At 35.4% G+C, this 25567-nt stretch overlaps 1 long non-coding RNA gene across 6 annotated transcripts in view; it reads right to left on the bottom strand.

Annotated features, from left to right (window-relative positions):
- Positions 1–24789, bottom strand: part of LOC111090567 — a 269981-nt gene extending 245192 nt beyond the window's left edge. For 2 of the 6 annotated variants that reach the window (XR_005372295.1, XR_005372297.1), the window contains exons 1-3: positions 17085–17143; positions 14935–15004; positions 13661–13775 (exon numbers count right to left, since the gene is read on the bottom strand). This is a non-coding gene — a long non-coding RNA (uncharacterized LOC111090567). Of the gene's footprint in view, positions 1–13660; positions 13776–14934; positions 15005–17084; positions 17144–19576; positions 19672–24643 lie in introns of those variants that run through there. The other 4 variants (XR_005372296.1, XR_005372299.1, XR_005372300.1 and 1 more) reach the window with 4 other exon arrangements.
- Between the last annotated feature and the right edge of the window lie 778 nt (positions 24790–25567).

Genomic DNA, 25567 nt, shown 5'->3' with positions numbered 1-25567 from the left:
GCTACATTGCAAGCTTAAATAACAACAAAATTTGAGGGAAAGATTAGCAAGCTGTGGGAATCCAAATGTACCTGCCTACAACTCATGGGGCTGACTTAATGAGCCACAGGAAATTCAAATGACTGAATCTTTCAGTTTCTTTTAATTTTTGTACTATTATAATGACCAGCCAGTAAGTGCCTGGTACTTAAACCAGATCTAATGTGGTAACTGAGCTTGGTAATAAAGAGTCTGTGTTTCAATTCACATGGTAACCCTACAGTTGACAAAATTCTGAGGGACAAGAAAGAATAATCTAATCTAATTTTTCTCATTCTTTCTTTAGCTGGGTAGATTTGTGATCTATGATAGCATACAAGGTCTGAGTTAGTTTATTTATTATAGTTGCAAATAACTGAAACCTATTTAAGTAAAATAGGTGAATATGTTATAAAGTCATAAAGATGTCTCATAGGAAGGAGCAGCCAGGCCTGAGGAATAAACTGGAAGGATAAACCAGAATCTGTAAAGAAGGTCTTCCTCCTCATTTAGTTCTATATCTTTCTGTATTTTCCCCCATTTGTTTATTTCTCTCTGTTTTCTCCATGTATTGGCTATAAAACTGACTATCAACAGCTTTATTGAGGGGTCCAGCCACCCAGGGAAAGATGACTTTGGCTCAATCTCTCTTATCTCCATCTCCAGCCCCCCCAACCCCCAAGTCTCTATATCTAGGACTCTGACTGGCTGAATTTAGGTGTAGTGTTGACTCTGAACCACTCAGCTATAGCCAAAGGATGTACAATCACTTTGTAAAAACAAGGCTTCTGAGAGCCTTGCACCTATAACCAGACAGATAACAAGAGGCACGGAGGGCCAGGAACAAAAGAAGAAAAAATGTCCGCTAAATGCATCATTCATGTTTCCTCATTGGTAGTTCAACACAAGACTATGTTCAAAAAATAAGAATAAAGTTTGGCAATATATTAAGGACAGCAAGAACATGAAGAATATCATTTCCTTATGGATGAACCTCCTAGAAGCTCCCAAAGGATGACTAGAGAACAAGTGACAGAAGAAATATCTGCAAGCACTACGTGAAAGCAATAGAAGTACTGAGAGAAACAATGTAGGGGTGCTGTTGACAGAAGAGAATGACGCAACTCTTAATAGCAAATAAGTAAAATGTTAGGAGGAAATGTGAAATAAGGATGGCAGGTAATGTGAAGATATGGACTGACTTGCTATTAACAGTTGGAGGTTAAAAATAGTGACATCTGGATAAACCAACAATAGAAGAAGAAGCTTATTTGATGTAGCAAAGGAAAATATTAGGAAATATCACATAGTTAACTAAAATTAGGATGTAGAGAAAAGGCAAGAAAGGAAAGAAAAAATCATACCGATTTCATCATTAATCCTAGAAAATTAATAAATATTGCCCAAAGAAAGAATTAAGGCTATTGCATACAATTATAGTTGTATAGGAAAGAACCATAACAAAAATATAAACTTTTTTAATTACCAGAAGGATCAAAACATAGAGCATATAAAGCAGAGTAAGCCATGAAATATAACAGTGTAAAAAATAAAGCATAAAATAAAATAAAACCTAGACCAAACATTTTTATTTCAGCAAGAATAAAGGAACTGTATTTATCTATTAAAAGGAAAAGTCTTATGGATTTGATCACAAAGCTAAACCAAATAAATACTATAAATGTAAGTCAAACATAAAACATCAATTTAGAAAATTTGAAAATCAATTGACAAATTAAATTACTATCTTACTACAAAGAAAAGTCCAAAAATCATGAGATGAATGAATGAAAGGCAAAAAAACATAAGATGAAAAAAGAAAAAAGCTTTAAAATTATAAAGAATATAGTTCTCAATGAAACTATAACAGTAGAACTATCTATATGTTATAAAAGATATTAACAATATTAATAATAAAAACTAGCAAATACTGAAAGAAATAGAAGCAGTAAGAAGTAGAAAATACAGACAAATAATATAAGTAATAAAATACATCTAGATGACATACTTTAAAAACCCTATTATGGAAACAGAGACTATTATTTCTTCCAATTATCCAAGAAAAATCCACAAAACTCATTAGGCCACAAAAAAAAAAAAAAAAATTCAGTGAATTCTAGAAAGCAGAAATAATCCAGACAAATTCACTGGTCATAATACAATAAAACTAGGAATAAAAATTAAAAGCTCAATATAATCTGAAAATGAAAAAAAGAATCCTCTCTTTAACTTGTGTCAAACAGAAAATGAAAATTGAAATTGCAGAATATCTTTATAGGTTATGATAAAAATATGCCATCCCATCTATACCCATTTAGATTTTGTGAGTATGATGTGCTCGCTCAGGAAGCATACCTCCCTTCCTGCCTGGCAGCAAAGGGAAGCTCCAGCCAGTTCCTGACTTCAGATATCTTCAGGCCTGATGCCAGCACCAGCTGCTCTCCCCACAAAAGAAAGGAGACAACATCAGGTTTTCCCAGGAAATGCTTCATGTTCCCTTCTCCCACAATAGCATAGTTTCATGGCCTTTTCCATCTGTTATTTCTCCCTTATTTGTCCCTGCCTAAACTGTCCAGTTTAGTAGGGTATAAATCCAGCCAGTTCCAGTGAATAAAATATTTTTACTACAGTTCAGTAAACATCTGGGAACTTTTGTACACCACACTGCACTTCTGGAAAACATACCCTAATCTCTCAGAGGGGTTCTCTTGCTTCACACTGACATTTATTGGTGGTTGTCTCCTCCAGTTTGATTCTGTCCCCTAGGTGAGAGGATCACAAACCTCTCCAATCTTGTGAAATTTCAGCAGAGTCTCCTGTCAGGGTAATGTCTAGACTTCTTGTATAGCTCCAAGTGAAATATGGGAAGAAAAAGTTGATTGTCCAGTTTGGCTGCATCTTTTGAAATTTTATGAAAACTTACCTAGCACCTCCTTAAGAAATGGGCGTAGTCAGGGGCACCTGGGTGGCTTGGTTGGTTAAGCATCCAACTCTTGAATTCTGCTTGGGTTATGATCTCAGGGTCATGGTACTGAGCCTTGCATTTGGCTCTGTGTTCAGCAGAGAGTCTGCCTGAGATTCTCTCTCTCTCTCTGTCTCTCTCTTACTCTGCCCCCTTACCCACTCTCACCCTCTCTCTAAAATAAATAAATCTTTTTGAAAAGAAGAAATAAGTATAGTTATCACCTGATATCCTCAGCTCTGAGTACTAATTCCCAACAAAAGCATCCATCCTGTTCCTTTTCCTGTTATACTGGCTCATGTTGTCCCCTGTTGTTCCATGGACATCAGTTTTGGCCTGTCCCTCACTGAACATAAGCCATTACATACCAGAGAACAGACCATCATTCTTCTGCATCCCTAATCCACTCAGAGCAACTACCACAGATGAGTGGAAATTAATAGATTAATGAATATGTAATTAATTGTTGCATTACAGATTCATAGCTTGCAAGGCTTACAGATTACATGATTAATAAATTACCTGATTAATAAATTACTTGAGTGATAAACATGTAATTACTTGTCATATTATAGATTCATAACTTGAAGCTTGATGATAGCTGACTGAATTCATCCCCAAGGTACCCCACAAGTTACTCCTAGACACCAATCCATTCCCTATATAGTTTTAGAGAAGGACCAGATATGTTCTTGCATAACTTTAAACTCTTTTACCATCTGAGGTCCTGTTTTTGCTTCTGTAAGACTTATTGGATACTTCTGTGAGACAATCTGTTAATGAGTGGTTCTTTTGATACCTCCAGAAGGCCTCCGCAGACATCTGCTATACTCTCAATTCCACCTGCTACTAGTGGCTAGCAACTCTTCCTTAAGTCAACTTTAATTAAGAGATAAGTAATGAGGAATTCCTATATGCCTGTCCCTGAGTCCAGGAAATCTGTGAAATGAAGAAGACTAGAATCTGAATAAAGGAGTTCAAGTCATCGGAAACACAGATGTGTAAGGAAATCACTACTCCAGATTTTAGTGAATGCAGAATGTTGCATAGATGAAGATATAATTAATTCTGGTGGTTGGATGGTCTAGAGGTTTCACGGGGGAAGCAATATCCAAAGTGGGCTTTGAATTAGCCCAAAAGATAAAGAAAAGGATTCTCCCAAACAAGAGTAAGGAATGTACAAAACTTCAGAGACAAAAATCACATCTACTCCAACTTATAGTCCTCTGTCTCCTGTCAAAAGAATAAGAGAGTTAAACCTGAAGTTCTGTGTACAGAAATTATATGTGAAAAGATGACATAAAATCCATTCTGTATTTGTATGTATCTACCTTGTCTTTCTGCCTAGGTTTTAATTAAATCCAGTTTCTCTTTTAAAATAACACTCAAATGTTAATATGGAACCACATATCTAGGTTTTGGCAAATCTATAAAATTGGGAGAAAACATACAGTATATTCTCTAAGACTTATGTATCTTAGAATTGAGGATTTGTCATTCTTTAATTCACAGTAAATAAGGAAATCGAGATGTTTACCAAAAGAAATGCAAGACATATTATATTTTAGTGTCTCTAAAAACATCTTAGTTTGCCACATTCAGAAGCAATCTGAGTTGACAGTGTTTTCGATTACTTAAAACAGCAAGATGCTGGGAACATTTCTCAGTTGAAATGCTAAGTTAAAACATGTCAAGTTTCTTCCCAAATCCAGAAAATCATTTTAGGATTTGCACAGGCAAATCCATGTAATCCTCTTGATTTTTAATCTACTAAAATCGGTGGCTGAACAAGAAGCGTCTTTGCTTCTGCATCTTCCAACTGCAGTTATGGCTTTTGCCACTGAGGAACCACAGGCCACAGAAATGAATGGATGCACATTCCTTGGCTCTAGAGCTATAGTCTGAGCCCTCACCCCACCTGCCAAGGACAGTATCTTTCTCTTTCTCTTAATTCTTCTCTTTATCTAAAAAAAATTTCACATAAAACTCCACATAAAAATATAAAAATGTAGTAAATACCAGGGTGCCTATGTGGCCCTGTCAGTTAAGCATCTGACTCTTGATTTCAGCTCCGGTCATGATCTCAGGATCTTGAGATCAAGCCCCACATTGGACTCCATGCTCAGCACAGAGTCTGCTTAAGATTCTCTCTCCCATCTCCCTCTCCCTCTGCTCCTCCCCCCGTTTATACACATTTGCTCGCTCTCTCTCTCCAAAAAAAAAAAAAAAAAAAAAAAGGTAGTAATATCAAAAAGCACACTTCAGTAAGGTACTCTAGATTTCTCTTGTGGCTTCTAGTACACTCTGGCACACTGTCACCTACCCCAGTTTTATCAGTTTGAGAAGCTAAATTTTAGATTGTAAACAGGCTTAAAAAATACTCATAGTAATGGCTAATATGAATCAGCACTTCCTGCTTCAAAAGCATAACCTCTGGGCATCCCTGGTGACTTAACAGTTTAGTGCCACCTTCAGCCCGGGGTGTGTTCCTAGAGTCCTGGGATTGAGTCCCACGTCAGGCTCCCTGCATGGAGCCTGCTTCTCTCTCTGCCTGTGTCTCTGACTCTCTCTCTCTCTCTCTGTGTCTCTCATGAATAAATAAATAAAAATATTTTTTTAAAAAAGTGTAACCTCATTTAATTCTCACAACTACTCTACGAGGAAGGCACTACTGTTTACTATCATTAACATCCCCCTATGACAGATAAGGAAACTGAGACTCAAAAATATAAAACACTGGCCCAAGTTAAACCCTAATGGTAAACTCAAGAAGTCTATGGTCTTTACCATGTTTTCATGTCTCACTGCCTTCCCTATGCATGATTTATATATTTAAATTTATACATATTTAAAGTGTAAATTTTAATTTGGATGCTACCAGTAATGTGTACATAATACTTTTGAGTAAACATCAGTCATGAGTTGAACACTCTGAACCTCCCTCAATAAATACCATATTTTTTTAAATACATGATATTGGCCATCACGACAAATAAAACGTGTATGGTATTTCATAGCTCAAAACTACAAGAGTACGTAGGCATTGCCAGAGCAGTCTCCAAATAAGATTCTTCTTACCTCTATTGCCATATCTTCACTACCATCTCACAGTATAAAAGAGCATTCTTCTCCAGACACCTCCCTTGCATTTTATGATCTTTTGCATTTATTTCTCTGTCCATTTCAGTGCTGTATAGATCCAGTGAATCCCAGTGCACAAAATGTTCTTATTGTAATGTAAAGCAACATGAAAGAATAGGTAGCCCTGGCTGTTCAATGCCCTCTGTGTACTTGAAATGGTTGCATAAACCAATGGCCTCACTGTTAAGTAGACTGTATATTCTCATGGTAAAAGAATTTCCTAATGGAAAGTCAGTGACATAAACAAATAATAGCTATTACCAGCAATATATCATAGAGCAAATTACACTTTAACTATAAATTTCATTATTTAAATACCAAAATTATTCTTCAAGTCCCACCTAAAAAGCATAAATTTATAAACCATTAATTATACAGGAGGTTCCAGTAGACATTTACACACAAAAGTTCCACTGCATTGGGATACCTTGGTGGCTCAGCAGTTGAGTGTCTGCCTTCAGTTCAGGGCATGGTCCTGGTGTCCTGGGATCGAGTCCCGCATCGGGCTCCTGCATGGAGCCTGCTTCTCCCTCTGCTTATGTCTCTGCCTCTCTCTGTGTCTCTCATGAATAAATAAAATCTTTAAAAAAAAAAAAGTTCCACTGCATCTATCATATCTATCTGCTGCCCTAGTTCCCCTCATCTCTTTCTACATAGCCAATTCTCTTCTCAGACATGATTCTACTTTCCTTTTTTTAACTTCCACTCACTTCCCTGTTCAATCCTTTCTAAATAGCCACTTAACTAAAACAACTTTCTCTTGAGTTACCAGTGAGTTCTGCATTACTAAAATCAATTAATGTTTTTATCCCTCATAGTACCAGACCTCTTAGCAGCATTTGACAATGTTAGCTATTACCTCATTCTAGAAACTCTGCCTCTTCTTTGGTTCCAAGGAAAACATTCATCATGTATTTTCCCCCAACATCTCACATTCAGATTCATCCTTTTCTAATCATCATTAAAGTTTACAGTTCTTAAGGTTTGATCCTATATGTTCTCATATTTTTGTAAGGGAATATCATTCACAACTAATTATCCTGAGAAAAATTCCTATCTCTAGGATCAGCCTAGACTCCAGACTCACATATTCCACTGCCTACATGATATATTAAGTCAGAGGCACCTCCATTTCCAACACACCCATGATTATATTTGTGATCTTCCCCACCAAACCCAGTCTTTTACCAGTGGTTCCAACTTCATTAAACATTTTCGTCATCCAGCCTTTTGTACAGACTATAATCCTAGATGTCAACTTGACACCACCTTCTCTTTCAGCCTACTTATATGTAATCCATTACAAAATAATATCTGTTTTACCTCTAAGTACCCTAAATTTGCCCACTTCTTTGTGTCTCCACAGACACCACCATATGCAAGCTGCCATCTCTTCCACTAGAACCACTGCCATAGTTTCCCACTGTTCTTCCTCCATACACTCTAGCTCCTCTGATCCTTTCCATACAAGAGAGCCAGAATTAATTTTTGCAAAAACCCATATCTGATTATATTATATCCTATATTAAATATTTTTCATGGTTTTTCATTGTTTTAAGAAAAAGCCAAAATTCCTATCATGATTTATAATGTCCTATATGGTCTGGCCCCTTCCTCCATCTCCATCTTCACCATGCATCAATCTTTCCTTTGTTTTTGCTTCAGTCACCCCAATTTTCTACCAACTTTTTCTATTTTGCAATAGGCTTTTTGACAATTGTGTTTTCTTCATGGAACATTTCTTTTACCAGTTCCTTCATCTCCATACATACTACCTTACCACCAGGATCTCTTAGCCATCCTCATCCTCAGTTCTGGAATCACTTCCTCTGAGAAGCCTTCCCTGAATATCCTCTCCTCCCCCTCAATACACATAGATCTATATCAGTTTCCCATTGTTATAGCGTGCTTAGGAACATTCATTTACATCTTATATATCATTTCAAACAGCATGAGCATCATGATTAACCCACATTTGCCTGAAGCAATAAAGCACAGATCATGTCCTTGTTTATCAATGTAACCTTAAACCTTGATACATAACTGAACACATATTCAATTATTAAAAGTATCTGTTGGATGAATGAATGAATTAAACCTAAAGCAACATATTAAAATCAAATAAACATCCTCAAACAATTTTTCCACATCCTGGGAATTTAAGAAGATGGATTTGGATCCATCTGAGAAGATGGATTTGGATGATGCTTCCCTCCAACCTTGACAATTTCCGCTATAAAAATAGGATATATTCAAAGTTATTTCAATGAGCTTAGAACTAAGTTTAAAATATAAAAGTTCTGTGGGGTAAGGATATACAGAGATTTTAACAAATTTGTTCAGATTATTTCAAATTTCACATTTCTTCATGCCTGTGCCTCAGCTCCTCAGGGAAATCTGTCACTGCCTATCCCCATTCCCAATTCAGTGGAGAACTATGAGAAGGCCTAGCAATTTCATTTATTGTGCACTGGCTCTCTTCAGTGTAACTACACTCTGAATAAGAAATAACCCTGCCCCCTCAAAGACCTCCTAGTCTAGGAGGGAAGGTATAATTCTGAGTTCATATCCCTAGTACCAAATAGTTCATAAAAATACATATATTTAAAAAGAAAAAGAGAAACAACTCAATAGAAAAAAGAGCAGAAAATATCAACAGGTAATTTCAAGAAAACCAAATCCCAAACACCAAATAATCTGCACAACACACACACATACACACACACACACACACACCAGTTTGAAGATGGCCTTGACTTGATCTCTTCCTACCACATAATTTTATCTATGCTTCTGGAAAATGACTTACTTAGCTATCCCTTTTCCTGGCCACTTTCACTTTTCTGGCTAAATTTGCTCTCTAATAGCTGCCAACAAAGGAAATACAAAAGCCCCTAATCTGAGGCAAAGGGACAATTCTTTTTATTGATATTTTTGCCTTAAACCCAATGCCAAGATAGATAAAGTGAGGCTCAACACACATAATTTGAGAAGGGATGGTCTTTTTAACAACAACAGCAACAGTAAATCCCAAAATAATCTTGCTTTTGCAAACTTTATAAGAATATACAATCACTGGAACACATGCTAGGGTCCTTCCAGAGGTTGAGAAGATACATCACTCATCTCTAAGTCACTCCTCCTCTAGCCTGCATATCTTCATCCTTGGTGGTTCGGTGTCTGATCCAGCCTCTTGACTTTTGTGTACCCACCTTCTTCTGTAAAATGGAGCCCCCATATCTCTGACCTCTGAATATGCTATTCTTCTAAACCTAGAATACATGCCTAGCTCTTGCCCATGCCTTATCCCCTCTGACTCCTCAGGACAACTCAGCCTGCTACTCACATTTTGACATGCATGTACCTGCCCCCACCCCCAGTTTCAAGATGGTTTTCATGGTGGTGCATCCATGTCAGCCCCATCCATGTCAGCCCCAGACTCCATGTTACTGCATTGGCCCCTCTAATACATTTGCCTTGCATCCTATCCTATCCTCAACATAATGCTTTTTTGGAACAGGTTTCTCTCTCTCTCTCTTTTTTTTTTTCACTACTGCATTTAATTTAATTGTGGAATTTTATCTAAATGTTGAAGTCACTCCTCAGAGCTCTTTTTTTAATGTTAAATATATCCATTCTCTTTCAATATTCCATATATGAACAATTCCCCCTGGCCTATAATTAATTCCTTGTGGGACTCTTCAGCTTCTCTGCAGTACTTTCAATTTGTGGGTCTCAATATGAATACAGTATTCCTGCCTGAGAAGAATTAAATACAAAAAGGAATATGGATTTCCCTCCCTGCTCATTAAATATGAATTGTATTTGTATGATATCATTACTATGTTAGTAACTTATCATCATGTTTGATCCATCTCCAAGTTCATTTCTTTCCTGTTCTGGAACATATTTTGTTCCCCATTTTCCAATAGCATGATGCTCTCCATATTGTTTTTTAAGTCCTAAATATGATTCCTAGGGTGTCGCTTTGCTTTAGTCAACCTTTCTAATTTTACAAAATAACACTAAATCATCACCCAGTTTTCAAAGTGCTAATTTTCACAAACAAAGTCTCATTTCCATTTAATATTTACTTGTAAGTATTATTGAGGTAAATAATAATGGTGATTCATTTACTTTCCTTTAGAGTAGAAATTTCTCATGGGAAAGGAACTGGTCTTACACATTCCCTGCTGTCCCAAATCTCACTTTTTCCAGTGTTCTGCTGATCCAAGGATCAAAATGCTTATTCTATACAGTATCTTTTTTCCATATTGCTGAATATCTTGAAAAGGTAATGTGCATGTACTGCCCACAAGTTTTCACTTATCAGTCACATGTCAAACCTTTTCAATCTGACTTCCAATCATGCCAACCTCCTGAGAGGGCTTTCTTTAAGGTCAGTATTCACCACCTAATTGGATAAGTGGCCTTTTCTTTGGTTTTTAGCTCACTGAACTCTGTATCTTTTGTCACTACTGATAAGTCTTCCATTTTAAATATATCTCTTCTCTTGATTTTCTTGACAATACTCATTCCATTTTTTCTAACCTCTCTGACTTTTTTTCTTAGTCTCCCACACTAGATTCTCTTCTTAAGTATTGTTAGTACTGAAACTCTATCATTAGTCTACTTCCTTTATTCTCTGCTTTGTCTCCTCAAGGGATCAATACCATGACTTCAACAATCACCTGTATGCTGATGATTCTCAAATGTATTAGGTCACACAATTCTATCTTATAATTATCTCTTAAGTTTAAATCCTCTCCATTTCAATTGCTTTAGCTCTATATTTCTGAACACTGACACTGGCTTGAAAACAGCATTACCTAGGGGTAATTGTTTTAGAAAACAATTCTGATGCCCAGACCCCAATCCAGATCAATTAAGTTAAATATCTGAGCTATCAAAACTGTATTAAAGCTATCAATATATTCCTAATGGTCAACTAAGGCTGAAAGCTGCTGCTCTAATCCAACCTCCTCTTTGCCACACCCAGAATGACCTCATTGAAATCATGGCATTTCCTTTTCTTAAAAATTGTTTTTGAAGTTCCATTTTGTAAAGCAAAATGTGCACATCTAAATGGTCTTTGATGATGAGCCACTGGGGATATAAGATGCTTACCTGTGTGGTTTACTTCATGCCATTTAATTGTATAGCTCTGAAAGATTTATATTATAATTTATTTAGACAAGTAGAATCAAGAGATTTACTTATTTAAAATTTGTTACTGACTCTGAATTCTCTGATGTAATGGTTTCCTATGTAGAATATAAGCACCTGAAGGGATGGACATACTGATTCACTGGGGTCTAATACTTAGATCTTATTGTCAAACCCCACTAGAACTTTTGGACAATAGAAAACAGGTAGAGCCTAGCCAAGATTGGAAATCTAACAGGATATCACACAAATACACACAGAATAGTAGGGAAATAGTTATAAAAATTAGGAACAGGCTAAGCTAGGAATAAACCCATCTCCACAAAAGGATAGGATACAAGCATGGAGCCAAGAGGAGGTAAAGGATATTTTGCCCTAAAATTTTGTAACCACAAGTCCACTCTTTTCTAGTGGTGTTTTACAACTTGCGTTATTTAAAAAGCCTTGAACTTTGGCCCACTTAGGCCAAACAAAGTCTGCCAAAACACTGAACAAAACTAGCAAAAATAATTTTAAAAGTTATGAATCAAAGCATTAAGGAAGGAACTGTTTGGTGAAAACGGTAAAATTTAAAATTCATGAGGTCAATAATTTTTTTTTTGCCTATTTTCTTCTCTGTTGTATATTCAGCATCTAAAGAAATGCCTTAAACAGAGAAGACACTCAGAAAAACTCCACTGAATTAATACAAATTTTGTTGAACAATTGTATAAGTCAGAGTTCTACATAAAATATCACTTTTCTTCCTTAGAGGATGCTATGGAACCAATTTGTTATTTGGAAAACTGGTAACTAGAGAGATGAAGTCAAGCAATTTTTCTTCCTTGACTTAATGAACTATATTTCAGGGTAGACAAATATTTGATGATAAAAAGGAATGAAAACACTAGAAATTTAGGTAAAGGCCTTCAGTGACTGTTATATGGCACATACAAACAAGAAACAAGTAGACACATTTTGTAATTCTTAGGAAAGTAGACAACATCTATGAAGTCTTACTAAAAATATCAAACTTAACCAACAATTTACAGAAGATAAAGGGATCACAGCAACATGTAAACAACACCTCAATGATGTAATCAACAAGATCTACCCTATATACAAACAGCTCAGTTGCTAAAACCACCACCAAAAAAGAAAAAAGAGACAAGAAAAAAATTAATTAGAAAAAGGAATCCTATAGATTGAGACCAGAGAGACACATTAACCAATTACAGTGTATGGATGTTTTGGAGAGTCCATTATTTCAATCATACAAATCATTTTTTAAAAATTAGATAACTATTAAACAGTTACTGGATATGTTATTAAACAGTTACTGGATATGTTATTATATTAAGAAATTATTTATTTATGATATGACATAGCACTTTTTTGTATGTCAATGGGGTTGTAGATATATTTCAAAAGAGTATTATCTCAAAATGTATATTGAAATATTAACAACCAACATGATATAATGTCTGAGATTTGCTGCAAATGATCTGGGGGTGGAGAAGAGGAGCCAAAAAGTTGGGGGAGATGATAATTTTTGAAGCTGGATAAATAGGAGTTCATTATTATAGTAGTCTCTGTACTATTATATATGCATATGTTATAAATGTTCTAATATATGAAGTTTAAAAAGCAGACATAGAAAACCTAGAGAAATAACTCATTTTACCTGCCAAATTTGTGAAAATGAATATAAGGAAGGTGTTGCTTCCTATGTGTGATTAAATAACCCTTTTTCTGAAATTTCCACTCTAACTGCCCTGTCCTTACAAGAAGGTAATTGAGCTTGTACAAAAGTTAGTGAAACAGCATTCTAAAGCAAGAAAAGCCAAAATAATTTTAGGCATTAAAGCTTCACATTGTCACAGACCTGTGTTTTACACTAACACTTCAACACTTTCTGTCTCTCATTCATTTTCCTACTTACCTGCCCTTGGTGTTCCATCAACACCCCATTAAAGCAAACACCTGCAGTGGCATTTTCTCTGCTTGTTTCAGGGTGCCCATTAACCCTCCCTATCCCAGACCTCTCTCTGAATATAATTAATATAAAAACCTTAAACCATAATCATATAATCATATTGTCAATAATTTAAACTTCTGTGGCATCAAAATGTTTTACTTATGCATTTTATAATACAGAACTGTCAATGCATCTCTTTTCTTTTGCTGATATATTGGCAGAGTTTCAAGAAATAAGAGAAGCAAAATCAAGATAACTAGCTTCACTTTGTTTCAAAGTGCAAAGAAATAAAGTTTATATTTCAAATGACAATATTATTCATGTAAAAGCATCACACATTTTGGCGATTCAGACCCCAAAGAGGGTTATTCGCCTCTTTAAAGTGCTTCTGCAGCTTAAATTTGTAAGGACAGTACCAGCTGTAGTCACTTGATTGCAGCAATGGGGATGTGCTGTCTCTGAAGTTTAATGGGGCAGCTGTTCAGAAGGTCAATCCAAGTTAACCACTTATTCTGGTCCTCCTATCTGTCGCTTAAAAGACAAGTGTTTAAGAACAAAGAAAGAGAGGGTTTTTAAAAATAATTTGTTTAATGTGATCTAATACATTCAAAACAAGATTTTAAATTTCCCTTACTTTGCTTAATGTTTAAAGTCTTTTCAGATATTGTCCTCATCCTTTTGCTTTAAAGCTTGTGGTTTGTCAAAGCTGCATTTTGGTTTTTTTAGTCACTATTTTGTTTTTCCTAGTTTCATAGATCCTATTCCCCTTACTTGAAGGAAGAATTTTGAGAAGAAAGAGAAAAGAGATGCAAGGGATACATCTCTCTCTCCATCTCTCCTGCAAAGCTTCTAAGATCTATCCACTCTTTCTCATCCTGTAACTATTGATGCCTAGGAAGCATAAAGCACTGTGTTTCTAATTATGGAGATTTTTATATTGCACTCTCTATGAAGGAAGAAAAACAACTCTATCCTTACATTTATCAAACTAGGAGTTGCCAGATTGTCTCAAACACAGTTTTTAAGGGATTCCATGGCTTTTTTGTTTTTCTTAAAGGAATCAGATAGAAATACTCCTCTTATACCAATCGTTCGTAGGCATTTGGATTTTACCATGGGTTCTGCTTAAATATTTAACAACTGGTAAATTATGAACAAATAGTATACTGATGACCCCAACTGTGACAGGCATTAACCTTTAGATAATTACTTGTGAGAAAGTCTGGGGTCCCAAGAAAGGAGATTGAATGGCCAAAGTGGGTAGAAGGGAGCATATAGAGCAACAGTTATTTAATAATAATTGTAAATTTATTTCAAAAGTTTCACAGGCACCACAGCTGTTTAAAAGCTGTGGTGGATATGTGTATATATATATATATATATATATATATATATATATATATATATACCAGTGGATTTTGTTTTTTTCTTAAAGATGACCAACATATGGTAACAACTCTTCTTTTGCCAAATAAGTATATTTTAAAAACAAAAACCTAACTACGTCCTATTATCACCATCATCTAATAGTAGGGAAATTTAAAACCACATAACTAAATAGGACATAATCTTAGAATAAAAAAGGCAAGTTCTTTAATAGAATGAGTTTACCTTTATGAAAAACTCACAACATTGATTTTATTTTTTATAATTTCTCTACTGATTCAAGAAAATTTAATTACCGACTTACCCCAGTCCACAGAGAAACCTTCACCTGCTACTTTTGTAAGTGGTCGGTTTAAAGTGAAGAAGTGCTTCCTCTAGAGGACAATAAATGAACAGAAAATTTGAACAGGTCAATAACCAGAAGACAAATGTGTTTCATCACACAGATATTAACAAACATTTAGCATTGTTTGTCGAAGAAATACCCAACTTCTGTTTACTCTGTGCTCATAAGTCTAGTGTTAAATTAAGGATTTACATTCTCTTTCATCTCAACCAAAACATGTTTAACCATTTGTTTTTACTTTTGATTTTCAGTAATGCATAATCAATGTTCTCCATGGTACAACCTACAAAACTACTAGCTCTTACAGAAATGCCACTTCAGCACACATGTGCATTCATGGTAGCACAAGATTAATAGTTTTACTCTGGAAAGTATACACAGTATAAACCAATGCTCTTTGAAATAGAATTTAGTGAAGGATGGGAGTATGCTTTCTGTCTAGCTAGATGAATTACTTCATTCCACAGTATAAGCATCTCCAAAAACAAAAAAATCTAAAAGTTTTTACATGTTTAATTTAAAAGCAATTTCTTGACATTCATTCAAACCCACAGTTAAGATTTTCTCAATATTTTTGAAACCCAACTGGAGGGCCATTTTTACATTAATTGATTTGAAAGCATAAATACATTTGTATGGGGAAGCTTAGCATTCTCATTTTAAAAAAAAAGTGAATACACATAATTAAATAAAGTGAATTTCATGTGACACCCACAATTATACGCATGATAGCTAATCTCATATTACATTATTAGAATGCACATGCCATTACTTTTTATTGAATTAACAAGACTCAGAGACTTTTCCCTTTTTTTAACTGAATCTGTTCTCAACTAGGAAAATCTTACCAATATCCCTCAGGTGTGCAAGTTGGTATTCTAATGTATGGTATCTAAAACATACTTTGGTGCCTCCTGTATCTTAATTTGGAAATCGTTTGTACTAAACCATCACTCATTACAATTCCTCTAACTCTTGGCTTGGCTTTCTAAATTGTTGATCTTTTTCTTCCTTCTTAAAGTTAACTTTGGACAGAAGTGTTCCAAAGGGAACTACAGTAATTCGCTTAATGCTTAGTGCAATTAGCAAAGATTCAAGAAAACATCTCCCGGTAGAATGACTGCATTATGCAAGAGTGCAATTACTGGCTAGCTTAGTTATCCTACAACTATTTCCAAAACTTTGGTATTTAATCCACATTAATGTCCAGAGACTGCCTCTTTGCCATTCTCCTTCATTTATAAGAACTTAATCACAGTTCTTTTGGATTGGATATATTACCAATTCCTAAAATTTGCCATATGCCCTGTCTAAAATTTCCTAACAACCACAGAGTGAATGACTATTGTTATGGCACCCATGAACTAAATGAAAGGAGAGGGGCAGAGATTTGATCATGATCTCTTTCTCCAATCTCTGTCATGAATAATATCTTCTTGTGGGATTTTCCAGAACTATTCCTTCCCTACAGAGCCATTTGTTTCACTTGGAGAGGAGGGTGATAGAGTATTAACATCTTTTCCTATTAACTGTGTCCAGAATCCAATTCACTAATATTTTGCTCTACCTCCATAGCTAATCTGTCCCCAGAAGTGAATGTTTCTAATAAACTTTTTTTCTGCTCTAGTCATAATTTCATGGCTTCTTGCATTGGGCTTCTGAGTTTTAGAACTGTCATTCCCATTATCCTTTTCAACAATCACTCTGTAAATGAGCAAGCTTGACTCTTTTGCTGATTTCTTTGGCAATATTTTTAGTACCTTTTTCTTCCAACTGATTTAAACAAAGAAATGTTCTATTGTTTGGAACCACTAAATTGAGTTAAGCCTCCATTAATAGTGTTATTTTATAACTAATAGCATGCCCAGACATAAATAGGCCTGGCTGAGATAGTGTTCTATATGAGTTGCTGGTTACCTGCAGTACTGGTTCCAGACTCTAGGATATTGACCACAATGATCTGGTAAGGTCCTCACAGCCGAATATCTAACCAACATGGTATTTTAAAAGCTTTGGACTAGACATTCTATAAAAGCATTAAAATCTCTAACGTTGTTTTGGAAATGACTGAATCCACATAAGGAGTAAGAAGTTTGTAAGGGAGGTACCTGGGTGGCTCAGTGGTTGAGCATCTGCCTTTGGCTCAGGTTGTGATCCTGGGGTCCTGAGATTGAGTCCCACATCAGGCTCCCTGCAGGGAGCCTGCTTCTTCCTCTGCCTATGTCTCTTTGTCTATCTGTGTCTTTCATGAATAAATAAATTAAACCTTTTAAAAAAGAGAGAGAGAGAGCTTTGTAAGATTTACTCTGAAGTTAATTTGAAAATGAGGTGTATATTGCAAATTATAAACTGTATTCAGTGGGATTCTGTTCTAGAGGAAAAGCCTTCTCTGTGATAGGTATTATGTGAAATACTGGGAATTCAATAGTTAACAGACAGTTATAATTGTCCAGTTTCTCCTGATTTTAATCTCCTGCCTTCCTTTAATTAACAACTAAAAGAAATCTGTAGTTGAATGGTTCTTTTTTATCTTTCTCCTCATCTAGACTGTTTTTGCATCTTATAACTCTCACCCTAGTCTGCCCTGAGAGTTCCCTTCTTTGTATTTAAGAATCTTATTTATCTTTTAATAACATGTTACTGCCTCAGCTATAATGCATATGGGTTTAATTTGGAGAATGAACATCTTACTGAGACAATTGTCTTACATTCACAATTTTTTAATCATCTCAGTGACCCTACAAGATAGGTATGTTTCCTACTTTAGAGATTAAAAAAATAATAAGGTTTTCAGACATGCTGCATTATATATATCTAATGAGTGGTACTGAGATCCACTGGACTCCAAAGACTTGACTTTGCTTTAGTATCCCCACCAGGGGCATCAAGTCTTTATTGACAGTATAGAAGTTTGCTTCCTCCAATAAGAACTTATTAAGTACTCTAAGACTGGGATAGTTATGTGGTTCTACTCTGAATATCTCTATGCTTTAATTAATTTAAATAATTAATACGCTTTTTTATTTCTACAGTCAGCATTCCAACATTGTATGTGGGTGTGTGGGGGTGCATTTGTAAAAATTCAAACTCAGTAAGTGGTATCTTGGATTAGGTTTATTAGAAGCAAATATTAAGAGAAGAATTAATATGTCACATAATTTATTAAGGAAATGTTCCCAAGAGTAACCAGCAAGGGAATGCAGAAAGCAGGACAAAGAAGGCGAAGAAGCCATGCAAAGGTGTGATTTTATGTGAAGTGTACAGCTGCATTTTCACCATCAGCCTTAATCTCAGCCTGATGTTGCCGAAAGCCCTACAGTATAAATTACACATCATGGTTTGTCCTAACTGGAGGCAAAGGAGCTCAGTTTTCATCAGTCATTGGCTAAGGGCCACTCTGGAGAGATGTTAACTCCAGCTGTGTGTGAACTGTCAGTGCAGCTCCATAGCTACAAAGCAATTCTCCAAAAGAATATCTGACAAAAACTGTTAGATGAAAAAGCCCACACAACCTGGGATGGGAAGTAGAAGGATTTGAGGCAATCTGGGCAGAGCACAAATAATTGGTGAAAATATAACGGGAGTTACAGTTATAAAGCTAAAACCCCATATGAGTGACATCATATGGTATTTTTCTCCAACTGACTTATTTCACTTAGCGTTATACCTTCTTGGTCTAGCCACATCACCTGTGTAATTTAAGACACAGAACAAATAAAGAAAGAAAGAGAGACAAACAAATAACAACAACAACAAAAAAAATCAGACCCTTAAATATAGAAACAGGTGGTGGCCAGAGAGTAGGGGAGGGGAGGATGAGTGAACTAGATGAAGGGAATTAAGAGTACACTTATCTTGATGAACATAGAAATGTACAGAATCATTGAATCATTATATTGTACAACTAAAACTAATATAGCATTGTATAATAATTATATCTGAATAATAAGTATTTTTAAAAAGAATAAAATAAAGCTAAAAATCTCAAAAAATGAAACAAAGTCTGACTACAGGAAGAAGAAAATGTTAATTACTCTTGCAGATGGCTTGTTTACTAAGCATATGTTAGTTTACAAATGATACTCTTCCTGTTTAAAAAGGATTAGAGAGTGCTACAATTAAAGATGCATATAAAGTCTGAGTATTAAAATAGAAATAGAAAATTTTAAACCTATATCTATTGGGAAATACAAATTTAGTATATACCTAGGCTTCTGTAGATACTGCATTTTTTTAAAGATTTTTTTTTAGTTGAGAGAAAGAGAAAAACCATAAGTGGAGGAGAAGGGGCAGATGAAGGGTGGGGGGGGAAAGTGGCCTCCCCGCTGATGAGGGAGCCCAATGTGGGGCTCCATCTCAGGAGCCCAAGATCATGACCTGAACTGAAGGCAGACGCTTAACTGACTGAGCCACCCAGGCATCCCACTGCATTTTTTATGATTAAATTTATATTTGAATTTCCTGATAATCATGGCAAGAATAGTAAAAGAAGGAAAAAGTAGAGTAGGGGAAGAGAGGAATCAGAAGCCACTGCCAAGTTTTTAAGAAAGATAAATTCTGATAAATCAAACTTTTAAAATGCCAATTTGTACACAGATACAGGTTAACAATTAAAGAGTAAGTTCAATAGTCACTTTTCGTAAGAAATAAAAGTGCTCATCACATGACCAGTCTTCCTATGGATCCTCTACATCACTAAAAGGTAATCCACAAATAGGTATTCATTGGTAAAATGCTAAAATGCATTTTAGAAATATAGCTTTCTATTATCAGCATTAATAAGGACAAACGCACTAAGTCTCATCCCATCTTATGAGACAGTTTTTTGTTTTGTTTTGCTGACATGCAAAATCTGTACACAAATAGTATATACAACTTGATGAGTTTGGAAATAAGTATACACCCCGTGAAACCATCACCACAATCCATGCCATAAACTTATCCACCACTTAGCAAAGTTTTAAGTATACAATACAGTATTGTTAACTATATACACTATGTCATATAGATCCTCAGGACTTAGTCATCTTGTTTAATTAAATGCTGTGCCTTTTAACTAATACCTCCCATTTCCCCTTCTCCCCAGCATCTAGAGACAACTATTCTACTCCCTGATTCTATGAGTTTAACTTTTAGATTCCTCACATAAATGGCATCATATATAATTTGTCCTTCTGTGTTTGGCTTATTTCACTTAATATAATGTCCTCTGGGTTCATCCATCTTGTTGCAAATGGCAAGATATCCATCCTTTTAAGGCTCAATAATATTGTATGCATACTACATTTTCTTTATCCATTGATGGACATTTAGGTTGCTTCTATGTCTTGGCATTTGTAAATAATGCTGCAATGAACATGGGGGTACAAATATTTCTTAGAGATTCTGATTTCAATTCCCTTGACTATATACTCTGATTGATGAATCATATGGGTTTTTTTTTTTTTTAGGAAACTCCATAACATTTGCCATAGTGACTTCAATAATTCACATCCCCACTAACAATGTTTGAGGGTTCCAATGTCTCCACATCCTCCTCAAAATTTGTTATCTTTTATATATATATATAAACCATCATAACATGTGTGAGGAAATACCTCATTGTGGTTTTGATTTGCATTTTCCCGGTTATTACTGATGCTGAGCATCTTTTTATATATCAGCTGGCCATTTGTATGTATTCTGTAGAAAAATGTCTATTCAACTTCTTTGTCCATTTTTTAATTGAGTTAAAATTTTGTTTCTGTTTTGCTTTTTTTCTTGTTTTATTTTGTTCTGTTGCTATTGAGTTGTAAAAGTTTGGAAATTAATCCTTTCTCAGATATACGGTTTGCAAATTTTTTCTCTGTAGTTTCCACTTCATAGATTGCCTTTTCATTCTATTTGCTTCCTTTGTTATGCAGAAACTTTATAGTTTAATGTAGTCCACCTGTTCATTTTTGCTTTTGTTGCCTGTATTATTGGTTACATATCCAAGAAATCACTGCTAAGACCAATACCAAGAAGTTTTCCCCAATGTTTCTTTCTAGTTTTAGTTTCAGGTCTTACGTTCAAGTTTTCAATCCATCTTAAATTGATTTTTGCCTATGATGTAAGATAAAGGTCCCATTTCATTCTTATACAAATAAATATTGAGTTTTTCCAGTGCTGAAAACAGACTATCCTTTTGTTGAAGAGATTGTCCTTTCCCCAGGTGTAATCTTGGCACCCTTGTTAAATTTATATGTGACAGTTTGCTTTTGGACTCTCTCTTCTGTTTTATTGGTTTATATGTCTAATTTCATGCCAGTACCAAGCTATTTTAATTACTGTAGCTTTGTAATATATTTTGAAATCAAGAAGCATGGTGCCTCTAGCTTCATTCTTTCTTAAGGTTTTGGCTATTCAGGGTCCTTTGAGGTTCCATATGAAGTTAAAGATTTTTCTTTCAATTTCTGTAAAAAATGTCATTGGGATTTTTGATAGGGATTGCACTGAATCTATAGATCACTTTGGGTAATATGGATATTTTAACAATACTAATTCTGGTAGTCCATGAACACAAGATATATTTTCATTTTTTGTGCCTACTCTCATTTCTTTCATCAGTGTTTTATGCTTCTCAGTGTCAAAGTCTTCCTAAGTATTTTATTCTTTTTGATGCCATTGTAAAGGGGATTGCTCTAATTTCTCACTCTGACAGTTTGTTGTTAGCATATCAAAATGCAACTATTTTTTTGCATTTTGATTTGTATCCTACAACTTTGCTGAATTTATTTAATAGTTCCAGTAGGGGGTGTGTGTCTGTGTGTGTGTGTATGTGTGTGTGTGTAGTCTTTAGAGTTTTCTACATATAAGACTACATCGTCTGCAAACAGATAATTTTACTTCTTTTCAAATGTGGATGCCTTTTATTTCTTTTTTCTTGCTTAATTGCTCTGTCCAGGACTTCCAGTACTACACAGGATAGAAATAGTGAGAATATGCATTATTATCTTGTTCCATATTTTAGAGGGAAAGACAAAGAGTTGGAATTTAAATCAAAGTTGTGATTTTGCCATGAGAGACCATATAGGTAAGGTAAAGCATTCAGCAAAAATAAACTAGTGTCAACATGACCGCATGGTCATGGTCCTAAGTGATGTGACTCTTCTAGCCTCTCAGATCTCACCTGGCTCTACTCTCCTAAAAGATCCTTTACTTCAGCCACCCTTGACTGATCTTCTTTCTGTCCTCGAAAGCTAAAGCTTTCCACTCTAAGGTCTTCCACTTGTTATTTCTCTTCCTTCAATCTGCCCTTTTGTGATTATCTCTTTCTTCATGCTGAGTTTCAGTTCAAGTTCCATTCTCAGAAAGGCTTTCCTGAACCACTCTAATTCCTTATCACATTACCTTCTTCATTTTCCTTTCAGCACTTGTCAGTATCTGAAATACATTCAGCCCTTTATGTGCTTACTGTCTCCCCCAACACAAGAATATAAGCTCCCTAAAAGCAAAGCCCATGACTATAATATTCATTGTGGATCCAATACCTAGAGCAATTGATGGGGGAACAGGGGACTAGCTGAGGACAAAGCACATTGATAAGTCCTTGAAACAGGGAGAGTGACATTCCTCTACAGACTCAATTGTCTCGATGTTCATACTTTGCTAAGGGCAAAAGGCAATCTTAGCCCGACCCCTAGGATCCAGTAAGTCTACTTTAACATATAAAAATTCCATTAGAAATTTCCCTTTATCTCTAAACCCCCAAGATATGTGTTGGCAATCATCCTCCAAGCACACGGCCCACTGATATACATCTGAAGTGTCTCATGACTAAGGTTTTATTAGACAGTAATAAGTGACCTTTTCCCAACAATATCTAGCCCCCTCAAGAATCTGGAAACCTTGCCTCCAAAATTCCTTAGAGACTACACTACCCTTAAACCCTTCCCAACTCCCAGGTATATAATCAGCCACCCCTCACAGGCCGGGGCAGCAGCTCTTCCTGCCCATGGGTCCTGTCCTCATACTTTAATAAAACCACCATTTTCCACCAAAGATGTCTCAAGAATTCTTTCTTGGTCATCGGCTCCAGACCTCACCTATATTGCAAAACTTCATCACAATGACTACAATCTATTAAGCCTGGGATAAATGTTTATTAAATCAATACATTCATTATTATTGTCTCTATTCGGGGAGAACAGAGATATACAAAACCAAAATAACAATTCTCGAGTTTCACAGCTCATCAGGAAATGCTTACATGATTCTGAAAAGTACAGCTTGATTGAGAAGAAATGCATTTTTATTCCCACCAATCCTTGGGATCCAACAATGTGCCCCAAACTCGTTTTATGCAACTTTCAACAAGAGAATTCTAAATAACATCTAACATCTACTACTCACCTACTATCATCTATATATATACACACACATATATATGTATAAATACATATGTATATACTAACTTCTGCTGTTACATGGAGCCCCCTGTCCATGTAGATAAAAACTAAATAAATATTAGAGCATCGGTATTCAGTATGCTAAATTCAGATTCTTCCTGCTCCAAAGCAATACAATATTTTCAATTTAAAAAAATCTATTTCAGGGCAGCCCCGGTGGCTCAGCGCTTTAGCGCCGCCTGCAGCCCAGGGCATGATCCTGGAGACTTGGGATCAAGTCCTGCACGGGGCTCCCCGTATGGAGCCTGCTTCTCTTTCTGCCTGTGTCTCTGCCTCTCTCTCTCTCTTTCCCTTAAATAAATAAATAAATAAATAAATAAATAAATAAATAAATAAATAAATTCTTTAAAAAATAAAAAATCTATTTCATTTCACAACATTGTTCCCACAGCTTTTTTTTTTTAATGCCTTTATTTAGCCATTTTCCTGTCCTCAACTTCCGCTCACATCCTGGCATTTCCCTGATGTGTTAATTTTAACTGCAAACATCTAATCAGAATTTTAAGAATAATCATCAGTAGGTTGGCTAACTTTCAGGAAGAAATACTAGCGATGTTTTCAACCGGGCAGCAGGATGTCTCCAATTATAAAGATGGAGGAAATAAAAACAACAGGATGGTAAAATCCATTGAGAGACAGATTGCATTTTATAGGAAAAGATGTAACTTCATTTAGCTTTGGTCTTTATGTCTTGCAAATGTGCTTAGCAGTCCTGCATCCCATGGGTCTCAGCATCAATATTTATGTGCTGGAATATTTCATTGCCTCATAAACCAAGAGGTAACTGAGTATTTTTTACTCTCTGGGAAAAAAATGTTATAGCAGGTAATAGTTTCAGCCAGCTCCCCTTCTCACTCACACTTTTATGGATCAACTCTCAGGAAGATAGAAAGCTAGATAAACAAGAAGCCTCAATTTTTTTCCTCTTGCTCTATATATTAGATATTAACCGTATCTAATTTTTAGTTAAATATGATTCAACTCCAATCAAAATTTCAACTACAGAAATCCAAGGATAATAATTTGACTTCTTATTTTGTTTTAATATAAATTTCAAAAATCTTTGTAGGGGAAAATTCTAATACTTTAAGTACCAAATTCAAGTTTAAAGTTGACATCTTTCAAAAAGAAATAGGAAAGACTTCTAAATGATCCCTAAGATTTAAAAAAAATTATAAACAAACATTACTTTCAATATTCAAGAACAGTGAGTATTTCCCAAAGGAGAAGATACTCACCTCATAAAGACCAGTCCCATGTGGAGTTGTAATTTTTGGCCTCCTTTCTCAACTCTGAGGGTTCTGAGTCCTCGAATATTTTTTATCCTAGTTTTCTGGATGCTTATCCTCTGGTTTCTACTCCAAAACTCTTCACTCGATCAATATCATCCATCTGTATATATGAAGAGTAGAATCCAGGCATCTAACTGGAGTGAGCTCATCCATGTCTCTCTCTCTCTCTCTCTCTCTCTCTCCCAGTCTCTTTCTCTTTCTCTCTCTCTCCCCTCCCTCCTGCCTTTTCTCAGTCTCTCTCTTATACACACATATACATAAAAAGAGTCTATACATAAAAGGAGTCTGTAGTGAAATAAGTTTGAGAGATGAATTTAAAACAAAATAAATCTATGTATTAGAAAAATTCCAAAGCATATAATATATTAATATATGTTATGAGCCTCCAAAAAAGCGATGGGAGATGTAGTCTTTTCCAAATACCCTTGCCCATTTATTTTCAAAAACATCTTTATTGCCACAATTGTCTATTGATCTCCTACTATGCCTTGTGTTAGTTTTAATGAATGCACAATAAGATGAATAATTAGATTTACCTTCCCTCGGCAGCCTGGGTGGCTCAGCAGTTTAGCGCCACCTTCAGCCCAGGTCGTGATTCTGGAGACCCAGAATCGAGTCCCACGTCGGGCTCCCTGCATGGAGCCTGCTTCTCCCTCTGCCTGTGTCTCTGCCTCTCTCTCTGTGTCTCTCATGAATGAATAAATAAAATCTTAAAAAAAAAAAATATTTACTTCCCCAAAGAAGCTTATATTCAGGAAACAGATCACATTCTCTATAACTGTGCTTCAGTTATGTAGCCACTAGCCACATGTGGCTACTTTAAGTTTGATTAAATAAATGTAAATAGCATTAAAAAGTCTTGGTTCTCTA

This window comes from Canis lupus, chromosome 17 (genome assembly GCF_011100685.1).
Source record: "Canis lupus familiaris isolate Mischka breed German Shepherd chromosome 17, alternate assembly UU_Cfam_GSD_1.0, whole genome shotgun sequence".
NCBI lineage: Eukaryota > Metazoa > Chordata > Mammalia > Carnivora > Canidae > Canis > Canis lupus.
This window is presented reverse-complemented; position numbering and strand designations above follow the sequence as displayed.